Below are 17,500 nucleotides of genomic sequence, written 5' to 3'. Positions count from 1 at the left end.
CTGCGTCGGGTGTTCCTACGTCTGTCTGGAGACATTGCTAGGCCAGTACGGCACTCTGCGCACTCTTGCTTGTCCTCTTCGAGCGACGGGCCTCTAAGCGGGGTTGTATTCCGGTACGACACATCGACCGGTACACATTGCACGCACTAACGATCTCTGCACTGAATGGAACTCATTCATAACCACCGTGACGGGAGACTTTGCTAGTACGCACGATACTCTGCGCATGTGCACATGTTTTACAACCCAACCAACTTAAGCACCTAGGGAAGTTGTGATGCCATCTGAACACCCACCGACTGATGCATTGAACGGCTAAAGTTGACCTTCAATCCGAACTGGCACTTTGCGGCGTGGAGGCAGTTGCGCGACCACTCCTATCCCAAACCAACAAAGCATGGTGTATCCTAAGTGTTCGGTACAAGCACACCACGACGGGACACATTGAACGGTTCAGCGATCTCTCAGCACTAGTGGAAGAACTCCAACGTGATACGGGAGACATTGCTCTAAACCGAACGGCATCTCTGCGCGTTTACTTGACGCACCCCAACTTGGTCAACTGTTGGACTTTTTCGTAATCACGGCGGGACACATTGAACGAGCTCTAACGGATCTCTGCACGCATGGAACATGGTGGCGGGAATCATTGCTAGAACCGAACGGCGCCTCTGCGCGATGTACAAAGCCCAACAGGAACCTCGTATCGGCTGCCGAGCCGGAGCTTGAACAACTTGGACTTTCACCTCTAATTTATATCAACTCACCACTCCCCGAGGGATCCGCAGAATTGCTTCTGGGTCCCGTATCGTTATTTGCGATTCGTGTTTGCATTACACTACATTGAACTATTCCAACTTGTTTATCCGCATGGCGAACATTTGCTGCAGAGAACATTTAAGTTCCACTTCGCTCTCCCCTACGTGGGTCTGAGCTTCGCTCTCAGGGAAAAAATATGCCACATTTGGTAGGGAGACCCGGTTTCATCACGCTTTGTGCCCTGCACCATATATACCCTCATAAATTTATTCATTGGATTAGATCCAAGGAACACCAGATCATGCACCACTACCCATAATAGCTCATCGAGCTTAGCGTGAATCCTTCGGGTTTCCCTAAGAAGTTCGATTGGTCTTGCAGAGTTTAAAGACAACGAAGCTTAGTTTCAAGCAATGGTTAATATACGCGTATTCAAAACCCTTAGCTGTTACAACTTTTTACTAGAAACCATCACGACGAAGTCTTTGGGTCCGTAGACCCGTGATGTACTGCTCCAGGGAACGTTTTGATAGGGTGGAAGCTCAAAATCATAGGTTAAAATCATCGGCAGAGCCCACCAGACACCACTTTTGCTTCATTAGTTCGGACTATAGGCATACGACGATTTTTATCGCGGAGGGGACGTATGACCCAAACGGGGGCTTAATGACCCACTGCCACTGCAAACCATGCTCCTACGACTAAATAGAGGTAAAACTACGATTTGGTGCAATCTTCATGTTTGACCTCGTAGCAAGGTACCCTCCCTATAGTAGGCAATGAACAAATGATCATAATCCCAGGAGGGCAAAAAATGGGAACCCGAAAGGAAAGCGCTGTTGGCGCGCCTAAGCTACTGGCCCGTAGAGTAAAATGGTACCCCAACAAAGTTGTCGATTGACATTCTGATTGCACTTTTCATCATCTAGGGTGCGTTCCTTACACGTTTTGAGGTGTTTTAGCGAAAAACATGTTTTGGAGCCACACGAGCTCTCCGGCCCGTTCGGTGCACATTTTTGAAAAAGCTAGGAGCTGCCCCTAGGTTCGGGGTGTCACAAAATATTGAAAAGTGGTCAAAAAACCGCTATCCAGAATCGGATGTAGAATCATTAGACGAACTTAAAATTGTTCCACGACCAATGTCTGCGACGTTTAGTATTCAAGATATGGCCCGCCCTAGGTCTGACCTGGCATTTTCGTGAAAATTTAAAGCATGGCCATAGGGACGGGTGAAATTGCTATTTTGAAGCAAAACCACCTCACTTTAAATGGCCATAACTTTTCAAAAACAAGAGCTAGGGTGCGTTCCTTACACGTTTTGAGGTGTTTTAGCGAAAACATGTTTTGAGCCACACGAGCTCTCCGGCCCGTTCGGTGCACATTTTTGAAAAAGCTAGGAGCTGCCCCTAGGTTCGGGGTGTCACAAAATATTGAAAAGTGGTCAAAAACCGCTATCCAGAATCGGATGTAGAATCATTAGACGAACTTAAAATTGTTCCACGACCAATGTCTGCGACGTTTAGTATTCAAGATATGGCCCGCCCTAGGTCTGACCTGGCATTTTCGTGAAAATTTAAAGCATGGCCATAGGGACGGGTGAAATTGCTATTTTGAAGCAAAAACCACCTCACTTTAAATGGCCATAACTTTTCAAAAACAAGAGCTAGGGTGCGTTCTTTACACGTTTTGAGGTGTTTTAGCGAAAAACATGTTTTGAGCCACACGAGCTCTCCGGCCCGTTCGGTGCACATTTTTGAAAAAAGCTAGGAGCTGCCCCTAGGTTCGGGGTGTCACAAAATATTGAAAAGTGGTCAAAAACCGCTATCCAGAATCGGATGTAGAATCATTAGACGAACTTAAAATTGTTCCACGACCAATGTCTGCGACGTTTAGTATTCAAGATATGGCCCGCCCTAGGTCTGACCTGGCATTTTCGTGAAAATTTAAAGCATGGCCATAGGGACGGGTAAAATAGCTATTTTGAAGCAAAACCCGTCTGACTTTAAATGGCCATAACTTTTGAAAAACAAGAGCTAGGGTGCGTTCCTTACACGTTTTGAGGTGTTTTAGCGAAAAACATGTTTTGAGCCACACGAGCTCTCCGGCCCGTTCGGTGCACATTTTTGAAAAAGCTAGGAGCTGCCCCTAGGTTCGGGGTGTCACAAAATATTGAAAAGTGGTCAAAAACCGCTATCCAGAATCGGATGTAGAATCATTAGACGAACTTAAAATTGTTCTACGACCAATGTCTGCGACGTTTAGTATTCAAGATATGGCCCGCCCTAGGTCTGACCTGGCATTTTCGTGAAAATTTAAAGCATGGCCATAGGGACGGGTAAAATAGCTATTTTGAAGCAAAACCCGTCTGACTTTAAATGGCCATAACTTTTGAAAACAAGAGCTAGGGTGCGTTCCTTACACGTTTTGAGGTGTTTTAGCGAAAACATGTTTTGAGCCACACGAGCTCTCCGGCCCGTTCGGTGCACATTTTTGAAAAAGCTAGGAGCTGCCCCTAGGTTCGGGGTGTCACAAAATATTGAAAAGTGGTCAAAAACCGCTATCCAGAATCGGATGTAGAATCATTAGACGAACTTAAAATTGTTCTACGACCAATGTCTGCGACGTTTAGTATTCAAGATATGGCCCGCCCTAGGTCTGACCTGGCATTTTCGTGAAAATTTAAAGCATGGCCATAGGGACGGGTAAAATAGCTATTTTGAAGCAAAACCCGTCTGACTTTAAATGGCCATAACTTTTGAAAAACAAGAGCTAGGGTGCGTTCCTTACACGTTTTGAGGTGTTTTAGCGAAAAACATGTTTTGAGCCACACGAGCTCTCCGGCCCGTTCGGTGCACATTTTTGAAAAAGCTAGGAGCTGCCCCTAGGTTCGGGGTGTCACAAAATATTGAAAAGTGGTCAAAAACCGCTATCCAGAATCGGATGTAGAATCATTAGACGAACTTAAAATTGTTCCACGACCAATGTCTGCGACGTTTAGTATTCAAGATATGGCCCGCCCTAGGTCTGACCTGGCATTTTCGTGAAAATTTAAAGCATGGCCATAGGGACGGGTGAAATTGCTATTTTGAAGCAAAAACCACCTCACTTTAAATGGCCATAACTTTTCAAAAACAAGAGCTAGGGTGCGTTCCTTACACGTTTTGAGGTGTTTTAGCGAAAAACATGTTTTGAGCCACACGAGCTCTCCGGCCCGTTCGGTGCACATTTTGAAAAAGCTAGGAGCTGCCCCTAGGTTCGGGGTGTCACAAAATATTGAAAAGTGGTCAAAAACCGCTATCCAGAATCGGATGTAGAATCATTAGACGAACTTAAAATTGTTCCACGACCAATGTCTGCGACGTTTAGTATTCAAGATATGGCCCGCCCTAGGTCTGACCTGGCATTTTCGTGAAAATTTAAAGCATGGCCATAGGGACGGGTGAAATTGCTATTTTGAAGCAAAAACCACCTCACTTTAAATGGCCATAACTTTTCAAAAACAAGAGCTAGGGTGCGTTCTTTACACGTTTTGAGGTGTTTTAGCGAAAACATGTTTTGAGCCACACGAGCTCTCCGGCCCGTTCGGTGCACATTTTTGAAAAAGCTAGGAGCTGCCCCTAGGTTCGGGGTGTCACAAAATATTGAAAAGTGGTCAAAAACCGCTATCCAGAATCGGATGTAGAATCATTAGACGAACTTAAAATTGTTCCACGACCAATGTCTGCGACGTTTAGTATTCAAGATATGGCCCGCCCTAGGTCTGACCTGGCATTTTCGTGAAAATTTAAAGCATGGCCATAGGGACGGGTAAAATAGCTATTTTGAAGCAAAACCCGTCTGACTTTAAATGGCCATAACTTTTGAAAAACAAGAGCTAGGGTGCGTTCCTTACACGTTTTGAGGTGTTTTAGCGAAAAACATGTTTTGAGCCACACGAGCTCTCCGGCCCGTTCGGTGCACATTTTTGAAAAAGCTAGGAGCTGCCCCTAGGTTCGGGGTGTCACAAAATATTGAAAAGTGGTCAAAAACCGCTATCCAGAATCGGATGTAGAATCATTAGACGAACTTAAAATTGTTCTACGACCAATGTCTGCGACGTTTAGTATTCAAGATATGGCCCGCCCTAGGTCTGACCTGGCATTTTCGTGAAAATTTAAAGCATGGCCATAGGGACGGGTAAAATAGCTATTTTGAAGCAAAACCCGTCTGACTTTAAATGGCCATAACTTTTGAAAAACAAGAGCTAGGGTGCGTTCCTTACACGTTTTGAGGTGTTTTAGCGAAAAACATGTTTTGAGCCACACGAGCTCTCCGGCCCGTTCGGTGCACATTTTTGAAAAAGCTAGGAGCTGCCCCTAGGTTCGGGGTGTCACAAAATATTGAAAAGTGGTCAAAAACCGCTATCCAGAATCGGATGTAGAATCATTAGACGAACTTAAAATTGTTCTACGACCAATGTCTGCGACGTTTAGTATTCAAGATATGGCCCGCCCTAGGTCTGACCTGGCATTTTCGTGAAAATTTAAAGCATGGCCATAGGGACGGGTGAAATTGCTATTTTGAAGCAAAAACCACCTCACTTTAAATGGCCATAACTTTTCAAAAACAAGAGCTAGGGTGCGTTCTTTACACGTTTTGAGGTGTTTTAGCGAAAAACATGTTTTGAGCCACACGAGCTCTCCGGCCCGTTCGGTGCACATTTTGAAAAAGCTAGGAGCTGCCCCTAGGTTCGGGGTGTCACAAAATATTGAAAAGTGGTCAAAAACCGCTATCCAGAATCGGATGTAGAATCATTAGACGAACTTAAAATTGTTCTACGACCAATGTCTGCGACGTTTAGTATTCAAGATATGGCCCGCCCTAGGTCTGACCTGGCATTTTCGTGAAAATTTAAAGCATGGCCATAGGGACGGGTGAAATTGCTATTTTGAAGCAAAAACCACCTCACTTTAAATGGCCATAACTTTTCAAAAACAAGAGCTAGGGTGCGTTCTTTACACGTTTTGAGGTGTTTTAGCGAAAAACATGTTTTGAGCCACACGAGCTCTCCGGCCCGTTCGGTGCACATTTTTGAAAAAAGCTAGGAGCTGCCCCTAGGTTCGGGGTGTCACAAAATATTGAAAAGTGGTCAAAAACCGCTATCCAGAATCGGATGTAGAATCATTAGACGAACTTAAAATTGTTCCACGACCAATGTCTGCGACGTTTAGTATTCAAGATATGGCCCGCCCTAGGTCTGACCTGGCATTTTCGTGAAAATTTAAAGCATGGCCATAGGGACGGGTAAAATAGCTATTTTGAAGCAAAACCCGTCTGACTTTAAATGGCCATAACTTTTGAAAAACAAGAGCTAGGGTGCGTTCCTTACACGTTTTGAGGTGTTTTAGCGAAAAACATGTTTTGAGCCACACGAGCTCTCCGGCCCGTTCGGTGCACATTTTTGAAAAAGCTAGGAGCTGCCCCTAGGTTCGGGGTGTCACAAAATATTGAAAAGTGGTCAAAAACCGCTATCCAGAATCGGATGTAGAATCATTAGACGAACTTAAAATTGTTCTACGACCAATGTCTGCGACGTTTAGTATTCAAGATATGGCCCGCCCTAGGTCTGACCTGGCATTTTCGTGAAAATTTAAAGCATGGCCATAGGGACGGGTGAAATTGCTATTTTGAAGCAAAAACCACCTCACTTTAAATGGCCATAACTTTTCAAAAACAAGAGCTAGGGTGCGTTCCTTACACGTTTTGAGGTGTTTTAGCGAAAAACATGTTTTGAGCCACACGAGCTCTCCGGCCCGTTCGGTGCACATTTTTGAAAAAAGCTAGGAGCTGCCCCTAGGTTCGGGGTGTCACAAAATATTGAAAAGTGGTCAAAAACCGCTATCCAGAATCGGATGTAGAATCATTAGACGAACTTAAAATTGTTCTACGACCAATGTCTGCGACGTTTAGTATTCAAGATATGGCCCGCCCTAGGTCTGACCTGGCATTTTCGTGAAAATTTAAAGCATGGCCATAGGGACGGGTGAAATTGCTATTTTGAAGCAAAACCACCTCACTTTAAATGGCCATAACTTTTCAAAAACAAGAGCTAGGGTGCGTTCTTTACACGTTTTGAGGTGTTTTAGCGAAAAACATGTTTTGAGCCACACGAGCTCTCCGGCCCGTTCGGTGCACATTTTTGAAAAAGCTAGGAGCTGCCCCTAGGTTCGGGGTGTCACAAAATATTGAAAAGTGGTCAAAAACCGCTATCCAGAATCGGATGTAGAATCATTAGACGAACTTAAAATTGTTCTACGACCAATGTCTGCGACGTTTAGTATTCAAGATATGGCCCGCCCTAGGTCTGACCTGGCATTTTCGTGAAAATTTAAAGCATGGCCATAGGGACGGGTGAAATTGCTATTTTGAAGCAAAACCACCTCACTTTAAATGGCCATAACTTTTCAAAAACAAGAGCTAGGGTGCGTTCTTTACACGTTTTGAGGTGTTTTAGCGAAAAACATGTTTTGAGCCACACGAGCTCTCCGGCCCGTTCGGTGCACATTTTGAAAAAGCTAGGAGCTGCCCCTAGGTTCGGGGTGTCACAAAATATTGAAAAGTGGTCAAAAAACCGCTATCCAGAATCGGATGTAGAATCATTAGACGAACTTAAAATTGTTCCACGACCAATGTCTGCGACGTTTAGTATTCAAGATATGGCCCGCCCTAGGTCTGACCTGGCATTTTCGTGAAAATTTAAAGCATGGCCATAGGGACGGGTAAAATAGCTATTTTGAAGCAAAACCCGTCTGACTTTAAATGGCCATAACTTTTGAAAAACAAGAGCTAGGGTGCGTTCCTTACACGTTTTGAGGTGTTTTAGCGAAAAACATGTTTTGAGCCACACGAGCTCTCCGGCCCGTTCGGTGCACATTTTGAAAAAGCTAGGAGCTGCCCCTAGGTTCGGGGTGTCACAAAATATTGAAAAGTGGTCAAAAACCGCTATCCAGAATCGGATGTAGAATCATTAGACGAACTTAAAATTGTTCTACGACCAATGTCTGCGACGTTTAGTATTCAAGATATGGCCCGCCCTAGGTCTGACCTGGCATTTTCGTGAAAATTTAAAGCATGGCCATAGGGACGGGTGAAATTGCTATTTTGAAGCAAAAACCACCTCACTTTAAATGGCCATAACTTTTCAAAAACAAGAGCTAGGGTGCGTTCCTTACACGTTTTGAGGTGTTTTAGCGAAAAACATGTTTTGAGCCACACGAGCTCTCCGGCCCGTTCGGTGCACATTTTTGAAAAAGCTAGGAGCTGCCCCTAGGTTCGGGGTGTCACAAAATATTGAAAAGTGGTCAAAAACCGCTATCCAGAATCGGATGTAGAATCATTAGACGAACTTAAAATTGTTCTACAACCCCCAGTCCGACGCCTCGTATTCGAGATATAGCACTTTGTAGGTCTGACCGAGCAAATTTGTACTGAAATGTATGGCGGACATGTTATTCATTAAACAACATTAACTTGCATCGTGCCCTACTTCATCGGCACAGCTACTATCGACTATCTATTGTTGAAATGGATTGAGTTTGACCATTTTAGCTCTTTTCTTATGCCGTGCACCAACAGTGTGTACCGATCAGGGAAAGTACACTACTTACGCGTTCATGGATGTATATGTTGGTACAAGTTGCCGGTCGGAATAGCAGTGCACCAAAACTGTGTACCGATCAGGAAAGTACAAGACGGAGGGCGCAGCCCGAGCGTACGCGTTCATAGATGTCCATGTTGGTACAACCTACATGTACGTACCTTGTTTTTGTATCAAAAGTTCCAATAAAGTGTTTGTATGCTTAAAATGCTTATCTCAACCGGTCACCTTTTGGCCTGCCCTTTATAGACAGAAACCTAGAACGATACTCGCGATGTTTGTGTTTTTCCATTCGCCCGGGACGACGAAATGAGCTCTGTGCACATCGTGTAGAAAACTGTCTCCTCCTCGTATGTTTTTGTCCCTCCACGCATATAATCACCCACATTTGTGTTCAACACGGACGGCGCAGCCCGAGCGAACGCGTTAATGTTTATGTTTGTGCACACTAAAGTTACAATCCTAGGATTTGGTTATTGCGTCGCAGTGCCCGACCGTCGCGGACACCATTCTTGGACAAAAGTCCAAGTACGTAGAGTACATTCCCTAGGTATGTGCCCGTTCGTGACTTTCGTTGCGTGCTTACAGACACGCTTGGGTATGTTTACCATACAAGGTTTACTAGGAAAACCTGGGAAGGACGCTTGCCCTCCCGTCGCGGACACCATTCTTGGAAAGAAGTCCTGGTACTTAGCGTTCTTTAATGTACTTGATCAGTTTGTATTGCAATTGCTTTGTGCCATTGACTTTGCTAATGCTCACTAAGGGGTGTTCGTTTGCGATGTGTATGATAAGCAACTGTCTATTCTTACCAGCAGTTAATCAACACTTTTCACCCAAATCATAGGAACGTAGAGTACTTTCCCTGATCGGTACACAATTTTGGTGCACCTCTAACTTCGCCAGCACTTTATCGTTACGTTTTGTGCACAACCTTGGGACATGGTGTAAGTTTCATCATTGTTATGTTTGATTCGGTTTATTATGATTGAAAAATACGCTACGTCCAAGAAATCTGAACTCGAATACTTTTGCCACGTTGCGCAAAAAGCTACTGAGCAACTCCTAGCCGTTTACCGATTTAAAATTTAATTTTCGTTATTAGTTTTAAAAATACGCTAAGTCCCAAAAATCTGAACTCGAATACTTTTTCTATGTGCCGCCAAAAGCTACTGAGCAACTCCTAGCCGTTTACCGATTTAAAATTTAATTTTCGTTATTAGTTTTAAAAATACGCTAAGTCCCAAAAATCTGAACTCGAATACTTTTTCTATGTGCCGCTAAAAGCTACTGAGCAACGCCTAGGTTGGTACATTTCTGGTACATGGAGTGTATGCGTGCAGGCGTACTGCCGTGCTGGACTGGAAAATCGCACTTGCTACTAGAACGTAGAGTAATTCCCCTAGATAGGTGCTTTTGCATGCCTCTGTTCGACGTCCATGCAACTTGGAACGTGCGACACACGTAGCTAGGCTTCCCATACATATTCCCTAGGGTAGCACCAAATTGCACACTTTCAGGGGTATATTTTGGTACGGTGTACTGTGCATGGTACAAGTATCATTAGCTCGTGCAATTTATTTTGCATCAAGTTGCGATTGCTGGTGCGTCGAGATAGGAGTGTTTCGCGACTTTTGCCAAGCTTTGGTGCCATTTGGTGAATAATTAATGTTCTAGCCACAATAAACGTGCCACATAATGCCAATAACGAAAACGCCATTTTCAAGGGACTTCCAGTCAAAATGTTTGCAATCAGCGCTTTCCTGTCGAGTTCAGGATTTGGGACTGAGCGATTTTTTCACGATCCAATCAAACGACCAGTTCGTGAATAAACAATTCATACAACAGTACATCCCTTCAAAGTAGAAAAAGCCGAATGCTAGGGAGCTCCAGTCAAAAACGTTGTCATTGGCGCTTTCTTCTCGAGTTCAGGATTTGGGACTTAGCGTTTTTTCACGATCCAGCCAAAAGACCAGATCGTGAAATAAACAATTAACACAACTGTACTAGTACATCCCTTCAACTGAAGCAAGCGCACCATACATGACCCGTACGCTAATCATCCAAGCACATGACACGTCAACTAAGTCAACACATGATACAACTTGGAAAACTGACGGGTAAGTAGGTCATCTCGTACACGACGACACACCGACCAAACCAGGTCAACACGTCACATGCACAAGACATCCTACTACCAAGGCCGACCACCTCGACACACGACCTGTTAACCGAACATGGTCAACACCATCATGTGCAAGGCAACCGGGCCAAACGGGTCAACTTATACAACTTGTAACGAGCATGTGTAAGCTTACTGGTGTGGTCCGCACGGTCCTCACATCAAGACAATCAAGTCGAGAACGAGGCACGCCGACAAGCTCATTAGTGTTAAGTGTCCTTCTCCATCCTATGTCAAGTCACTCGTCTGACACGGAAGTAGCCAACTCTTGTCCACTAGTATAAAGGAACGGTCTCCAGACCAGGTCAAGTCACTCGTCTGACAAGGAAGGAGCACGCACCAAGCTTCACCAGAGCACGGTACCACGGTCCCCAGACCAAGATGGTTAGTTACGCCAACGAGGAAGGGGCACGCGTTCCCTTGCTACACTCAACTTAGTACACTCATGCTCTCACAAGAGTATCCCCTGTGTCGACGTGGTCCCCAGACCAAGACGAGCTTGCGCACATCGAGGAAGGGGCACACGGACAAACCACCAAGCATGGGTCGCCTGAGAGGATCGATGCGAACGCATCTCTACAACTCGCAGCTCCCAGCCTGAAGTCCCGTCGTTTGCGGGCGGTTGATAGGTGTCGAAACTAGGTATATCCACGTTGGGCAGAGCTCAAGCCAACGGCGTTCCCAGTTACGGTACTAACACGTGCAGCGAACTCCACTCATTGCGGCCTAGGTATAGCGGGATGAGACGCCGGGCTGCAGACGCAGACTCCAACGGATCTCAGAGGGTTGTTAGGCCCGCTAGCTTCCGAACACCTAATGGGTTTGAGAAGCGCTATCAGCTCGGATTGGCTACGACCTTAGAGGCGTTCAGGCATAATCCAGCGGACGTAGCGTCATACCAAAGTCCGGTCGGACTAGTATTGAGCCAGTGGTCCGTACCTGTGGTTCCTCTCGTACTGCACAGGAATTCCGTTAAGATAGCGACTATAAGCACACACCAGTAGGGTAAAACTAACCTGTCTCACGACGGTCTAAACCCAGCTCACGTTCCCTTGAAAGGGTGAACAATCCTACGCTTGGTGAATTTTGCTTCACAATGATAGGAAGAGCCGACATCGAAGGATCAAAAAGCCACGTCGCTATGAACGCTTGGCGGCCACAAGCCAGTTATCCCTGTGGTAGTGTTCATCGAGTAGCCGTCGAGTGAAGACGGATGTAAACACGCTCCGACAGAGTTTCGGAAAAAAGGATACCCGTAAAGCAAATTTGGTCTGGGAAGCAGTTCCCGTACAGCAAAATTTGAATTTATCGTTAGTGCTCGAAAAACTGCTCGAATATTTAAAAGTGTGCGTAAAATTCAGCGAAGTGGTGTAGTGTCAGCGGGAGCTCGAATCTGCCCGAATCGAGGCGCTCGAAAAGTGCTCGAATTTTTTCGAAACTGCTCGAATTTTTCGAAAATTCGGAGAAGCTGTAGGGTGGTAGAGAGTGACAAAACAAACACGGGAAAATTATTTTCTACCCTTTTCCTCCCCCCACCCGGTGAAGTGCATAGATAAAAAAAAAAAAAAAAAAAAGAGGTCCAAAAGGGTGGAAATCGGGGTCGAACCGTTTAGACGTATAAACGCACCGGGGAATTCGGGACTGGTGCGGAATAATTCCCCACGCGCGAGACGCACCCTCCCGAAATTTACCCCACCCTCCCCTCCCCCGACCACCAGGGGGCATAAATTGGACCGTTTTCATCTAAGCAGCGGAATTGAAGCGAAGATCTACATTATAGCAGAACACCAGCTAGGCGGCGCAGAATCCCAGGGTCATTCCGACCCCTGGGTCATTCGACCCCGGGGTCATTTCGACCCCCAGGGTTATTTACCCCACCCATCGCGAACGTCGGTTATCGCGATGGAAGCACCCGGGAGATCGACCCGCTCGGGTGCTAGGGCGATGTCGGTGGACTGCCGCACCAGCTTGGCTCCCAGTTCCAAGCTGTTTGCGACCGAGCCTCGTGTTGCGCTGCCTCGGGTAAGCGCCACAGGCATCAACAAGCCCACTGCACAGCCAAAGCTGCATCCGCGACACCGGCTCCGGAGCTCGAGTTGCTCAGAGCAACCATCCAACGCCTCGAGGAGCAGAATATCGCTATGAAGGAGCAAAACGCAAAACTCCTGGAGCAGATAACCGGCATGTGCCAACTGCTGCAGGAGGAAAAGGAGGAGGCAAAGCGCCGTGAGGAGAAGCTCGAGGCGCAGATGGAGAAGTTAGCCGCCGCACATCAACGTGACCGAGATGTGCTCAACTCTCTGTTGGCGGCAAAGGTTGGCGGCGGACAACCGTCATCTAGTCCGCGTCAACCACCAACTCCGTTGCCGCGCCGATCCTCTGCGCAACAGCAGCAGCAGCAACAACAACAGCAGCGGAATCAGCACGAGCAGGAGCAGCCCCGCGCGTCGACGTCGCGCGTAGTCATGCCGCCGCACAGCGAGGCATCGACAGCCGTCCGCGAAGACGCTGTGCCGGAACTGACCTACAGCGAGGTCGTACGGCGTAGATATCGCGGCAAAGCTACGGGTAAGCCACGCTCCCAGCAGCAGCCGCAACAGCAGCAGCAGCAGCGTCAGCTACAGCGACAGGCAGTCGGTATCGCGCAGCATCAACAGCAGCAGCAGCAACGTCAGCCACAGCGACAGGCGGTCGCTGGCTCGCAGCAGCAACAGCAGGAGCGTATGCAGCAGCAGCAGCAGCTACAGCGTAAGCGAAAGCCGAGGCCTGACATCATCGAGGTGTCTCCCAGCGAAGGCGAAACCTGGGATGGCATTTACGACAAGGTGCGCAAAGCCATTCGTCTGGACGCGGCTCACAGCGAAATGAAAGGGCATATTAAGCAGGGCCGCCGAACTCATGCTAGGCTGCTACGTATGGAGCTGAGCAAGACGGCAAACGCTCCGCTTATGCTGGAAGGCGTCCGCAAAATCATCGGCGACGCAGGCGTCAGTCGGCTTGTCACAGAAATGGGTGAGCTGCTGGTAGTCGATATCGATCCCCTTGCTACGGAGGAAGATATCATTGCTGCCCTCGATGCTAAGATTGGCGCAAGTGCTGGAGTTGTTTCTGCCAGCATTTGGGAACTACCGGATGGTTCGAAGCGAGCACGCATCCGGCTACCTGTGAAGTCGGCTCGGCAGTTGGAAGGACATAAACTGTTCCTGTGCGACTGTGTGAGCAAGGTTCGAGCAGCCCCACCAACGCCTCCAGAGCGACAGCGCTGTTTCCGCTGTCTGGAGATGGGCCACATCGCCTCGAACTGCCGTTCCACCGCAGATCGGCAGAATCTGTGCATCCGCTGTGGGCTTACCGGACACAAAGCACGATCCTGCCAGAATGAGGCAAAGTGCGCACTGTGCGGTGGCGCTCACCACATAGGCCACAGCGAATGTGCTCGTTCGGCCCAACGATGTTCCCGGCCATGAAAGTTCTGCAGGCGAACCTGGGCCATGGCCGTGATGCCCAGAACCTGGTGCTGCAAGCTGCCAGAGAGGAGAAAGCAGACGTGCTCATTCTCTCTGATGTTCTGCGCCCACCTGAAAACAACGGCCGGTGGGCATTCAGCAGCTGCAAGGCGGTAGCGGTGGTAGCTGTCGGCGAGCTACCAATACAGCGGGTGTGGTGCAGTGAAGCTCAGGGGTTGGTTGCAGCGCAGATCGGCGGAGTGGTTTTCATCAGCTGCTATGCTCCACCAAGCCTTAACCTCGCAGAGTTCGAGCGCTTCTTGAAGCAATAGAACTCGAAGGCTTCTCCCACCCTCAAGTCGTCGTCGCCGGCGATTTTAACGCCAGACATGAGGAGTGGGGCAGCCCGAGGACTTGCGACCGCGGGGAAGAGCTGCACGGAATGGTGGAGCAGCTTGGCCTAATCGTGATTAATCAAGGTCGGGAATACACGTTTGTTGGCAACGGGTGGCTCTCCCGAGTATAGTGGATGTGGCATTCGCGAGCCCGTCGATCGCTCGCCCTGACACCTGGGTTGTTAGCACAAGCTACACCGCGTCAGACCACCGCTATGTTCTCTACACCGTGGGTGGAACACCACCATCCCCCGAACAACTGCAGAACCATCAGCAGACAGCGCAGCAGTCGTCTCAGCAGCAACAGCAGCAGCAGCAACAGCAGTCCTTACAACAGCAGCAGTTATCACAACAGCAACAGCAGCAACGACAGCGGCAACCATCGTCGCAGCAGGGTGATTCCTCAAGCCAGAGGCGTGTGCGTCACGCTGGCCGCCGATGGAAAACCTCGCAGTTTTCTCCTTCCTCATTCCTCGAGGCGCTGTTCGCTGCGGACTTTGTCCAACGCGCAACGAGCCAGGAGGGTATGATCGCAGCCATGCTCAAGGCCTGCGACGAGACGATGCAACGGGTTACCCGAGTGCACCAAGACCCGCATCGGAACATCTTTTGGTGGTCTCCCCTGGCTCGACTGAGGAACAATTGCGAGGTTGCCCGTGACCGGTTGCTGCAGACGGCTGACTTGGAGGAGCGCAGCATAGCAGCAGCTGAGCACAGGACAGCAAGGGCGGAGTTCAGTAGAGCAATTCGAGCTAGCAAGCGGAACTTGTTCCAGGAGCTGATCGAAATTGCAGAAGAGAATGCGTTCGGGGCAGGATACCGTGTCGTCATGTCCCGGCTCCGGGGCAGTCGGACGCCTTCAGAAGCGGACCGGGTCGTCCTCGAACGCATTGTATCCGACCTCTTCCCTGAGCATCCGCCCTGCGACTGGTCGCAGCTGAGCAACGTTGGAAGCGTCGAGGAGCAACAACAACGGCGGGAATTGCACCGGTAACGGACGACGAGCTGCTGCTCATCGCGAGCCAGATGGCAAATCACAAAGCACCAGGGCTTGATGGCATCCCGAATGCGGCAGTGAAGACGGCCATCATGTTGTTCCCGGAGGTCTTCCGGGTCCTGTACCAGGATTGCCTCAACCGCGCTTCGTTTCCGGCGCAGTGGAAGAGGCAACGACTGGTGTTGCTGCCGAAGCAGGGGAAGCCTCCGGGAGAGAGCAGCTCGTACCGACCCCTCTGCATGCTCGACGCACTGGGGAAGGTACTTGAGCGCCTCATCCTGAATCGCCTCAATGAACATCTCGAGGAGCCGTCTTCACCCCGACTGTCGGACCGGCAGTTCGGATTTCGTCGAGGGCGGTCGACAGTGAGCGCCATCCAGCGGGTTGTTGAGGCCGGCCGTACCGCCATGTCGTTCCGGCGAACGAACGGCCGGGATAACCGTTTCTTGCTTGTGGTGGCGTTGGACGTGAAGAACGCGTTCAACACGGCCAGCTGGCAATCCATTGCCAGCGCCCTTCAGGCAAAAGGTGTTCCCGTCGGCCTCCAACGGATGCTTCGAAGCTACTTCGAGGATCGTGTGCTGTACTTTGACACGAGCGAAGGCCCCGCCGTACGGCATGTAACCGCCGGTGTTCCACAGGGGTCCATCCTGGGCCCAACTCTGTGGAACATCATGTATGACGGGGTGCTGGATGTGCCGCTACCTCCCGACGTCGAAGTCATCGGATACGCGGACGATCTGGCGCTGTTGGTACCTGCTACCACCACGGACGAGGTTCGCGCGAGAGCAGAGGAGGCCGTTGACCAGGTCCAACGTTGGATGCAACAGCACGGTCTGGAGCTGGCCCCAGCCAAGACTGAAGCCGTCCTGATCTCAAGCAAGAAGACTCCGCCGCAGGTGACATTTCGCGTCGGTGACGTGGAAGTCCAGTCTTCTAGGAGCATCAGGTACTTGGGCGTGCAGCTCCAAGATCACCTGAAATGGCGAGATCACGTCACGAAAGTCTCCGAAAAGGCGTCGCGCGTGGTGGCAGCTGTAACGCGCCTCATGCAAAACCACAGCGGCCCCAGGACGGCCAAGTCAAGGCTGCTGGCGTATGTGGCAGAATCGGTGTTGCGGTATGCTGCTCCCGTCTGGGCTGAGGCAACTCAGGTGCGAGAGTGCCGACGGATGCTGCAACGAGTTCAGCGAAAAGCAGCCATCAGGGTGGCACGGGCATTCCGTACCGTCAGGTATGAGACGGCCACCCTACTCGCTGGACTCGTACCGATATGCCACCTCATCAACGAGGATGCTCGGGTTCACCAACAACTCCTTGCTCCAGACCGTGCTGCAACGAGGGAGGACATCCGGGCGACGGAGCGGCAGAACACCATCGACTGCTGGCAGGAGGAATGGGATGCCGACGCACTGCAACAGGATGCTAGCCGGCACACGCGGTGGACGCACCGTGTAATTCCATCGGTCGGCGACTGGCAGTCTAGGAAACATGGAGATATGACTTTCCATCTGGCACAGGTTTTGTCCGGACACGGATTTTTCCGTGACTACTTGTGCCACAATGGATTCACGTCGTCCCCAGACTGCCAGTTGTGCGTCGGCGTCCCAGAGACGGCGGAGCACGCCTTCTTCGAGTGCCCACGCTTTGCGGCAGTTCGACAGGAGCTACTCGGCGAGGGAGGTCCAGACCCTGTCTGTCCGACACCCTCCAGCGGCACTTGTTGCGCGACGCCGATGGCTGGAGTCGTATTTGCGAAGCCGCGAAGCGAATAACGGCCCAACTGCAGCGAGCGTGGGACGAGGAGCGGGCAGCATTGGCTGTTAACGTCATCGAGCGTCAGGACGAAGACGCAGCAGAGCTGGAGGCCCAACGCGCGGAAGTGCGGCGGGCCCGTAACGAGCGACGCAACGCCAACCGGCGAGCAGCAACAGCACGCCGGCGGGAAGAACGTCGAGCTGGACTTCCCCAACCCCACCAGCTTCACCACGGACCGCTCAGCGACGTGCAGCGCTTCGTGAGCGTCAAGCGCGGTTCAGGGAGAGGAGACGAAACCGTCGTCTTCGGGATGTCCGGCCAGGCGAT

Source organism: Anopheles arabiensis, assembly GCF_016920715.1.
Source record: "Anopheles arabiensis isolate DONGOLA chromosome X unlocalized genomic scaffold, AaraD3 X_pericentromeric_contig0001, whole genome shotgun sequence".
In the NCBI taxonomy this organism is placed as follows: Eukaryota; Metazoa; Arthropoda; class Insecta; order Diptera; family Culicidae; genus Anopheles; species Anopheles arabiensis.
This window is presented reverse-complemented; position numbering follows the sequence as displayed.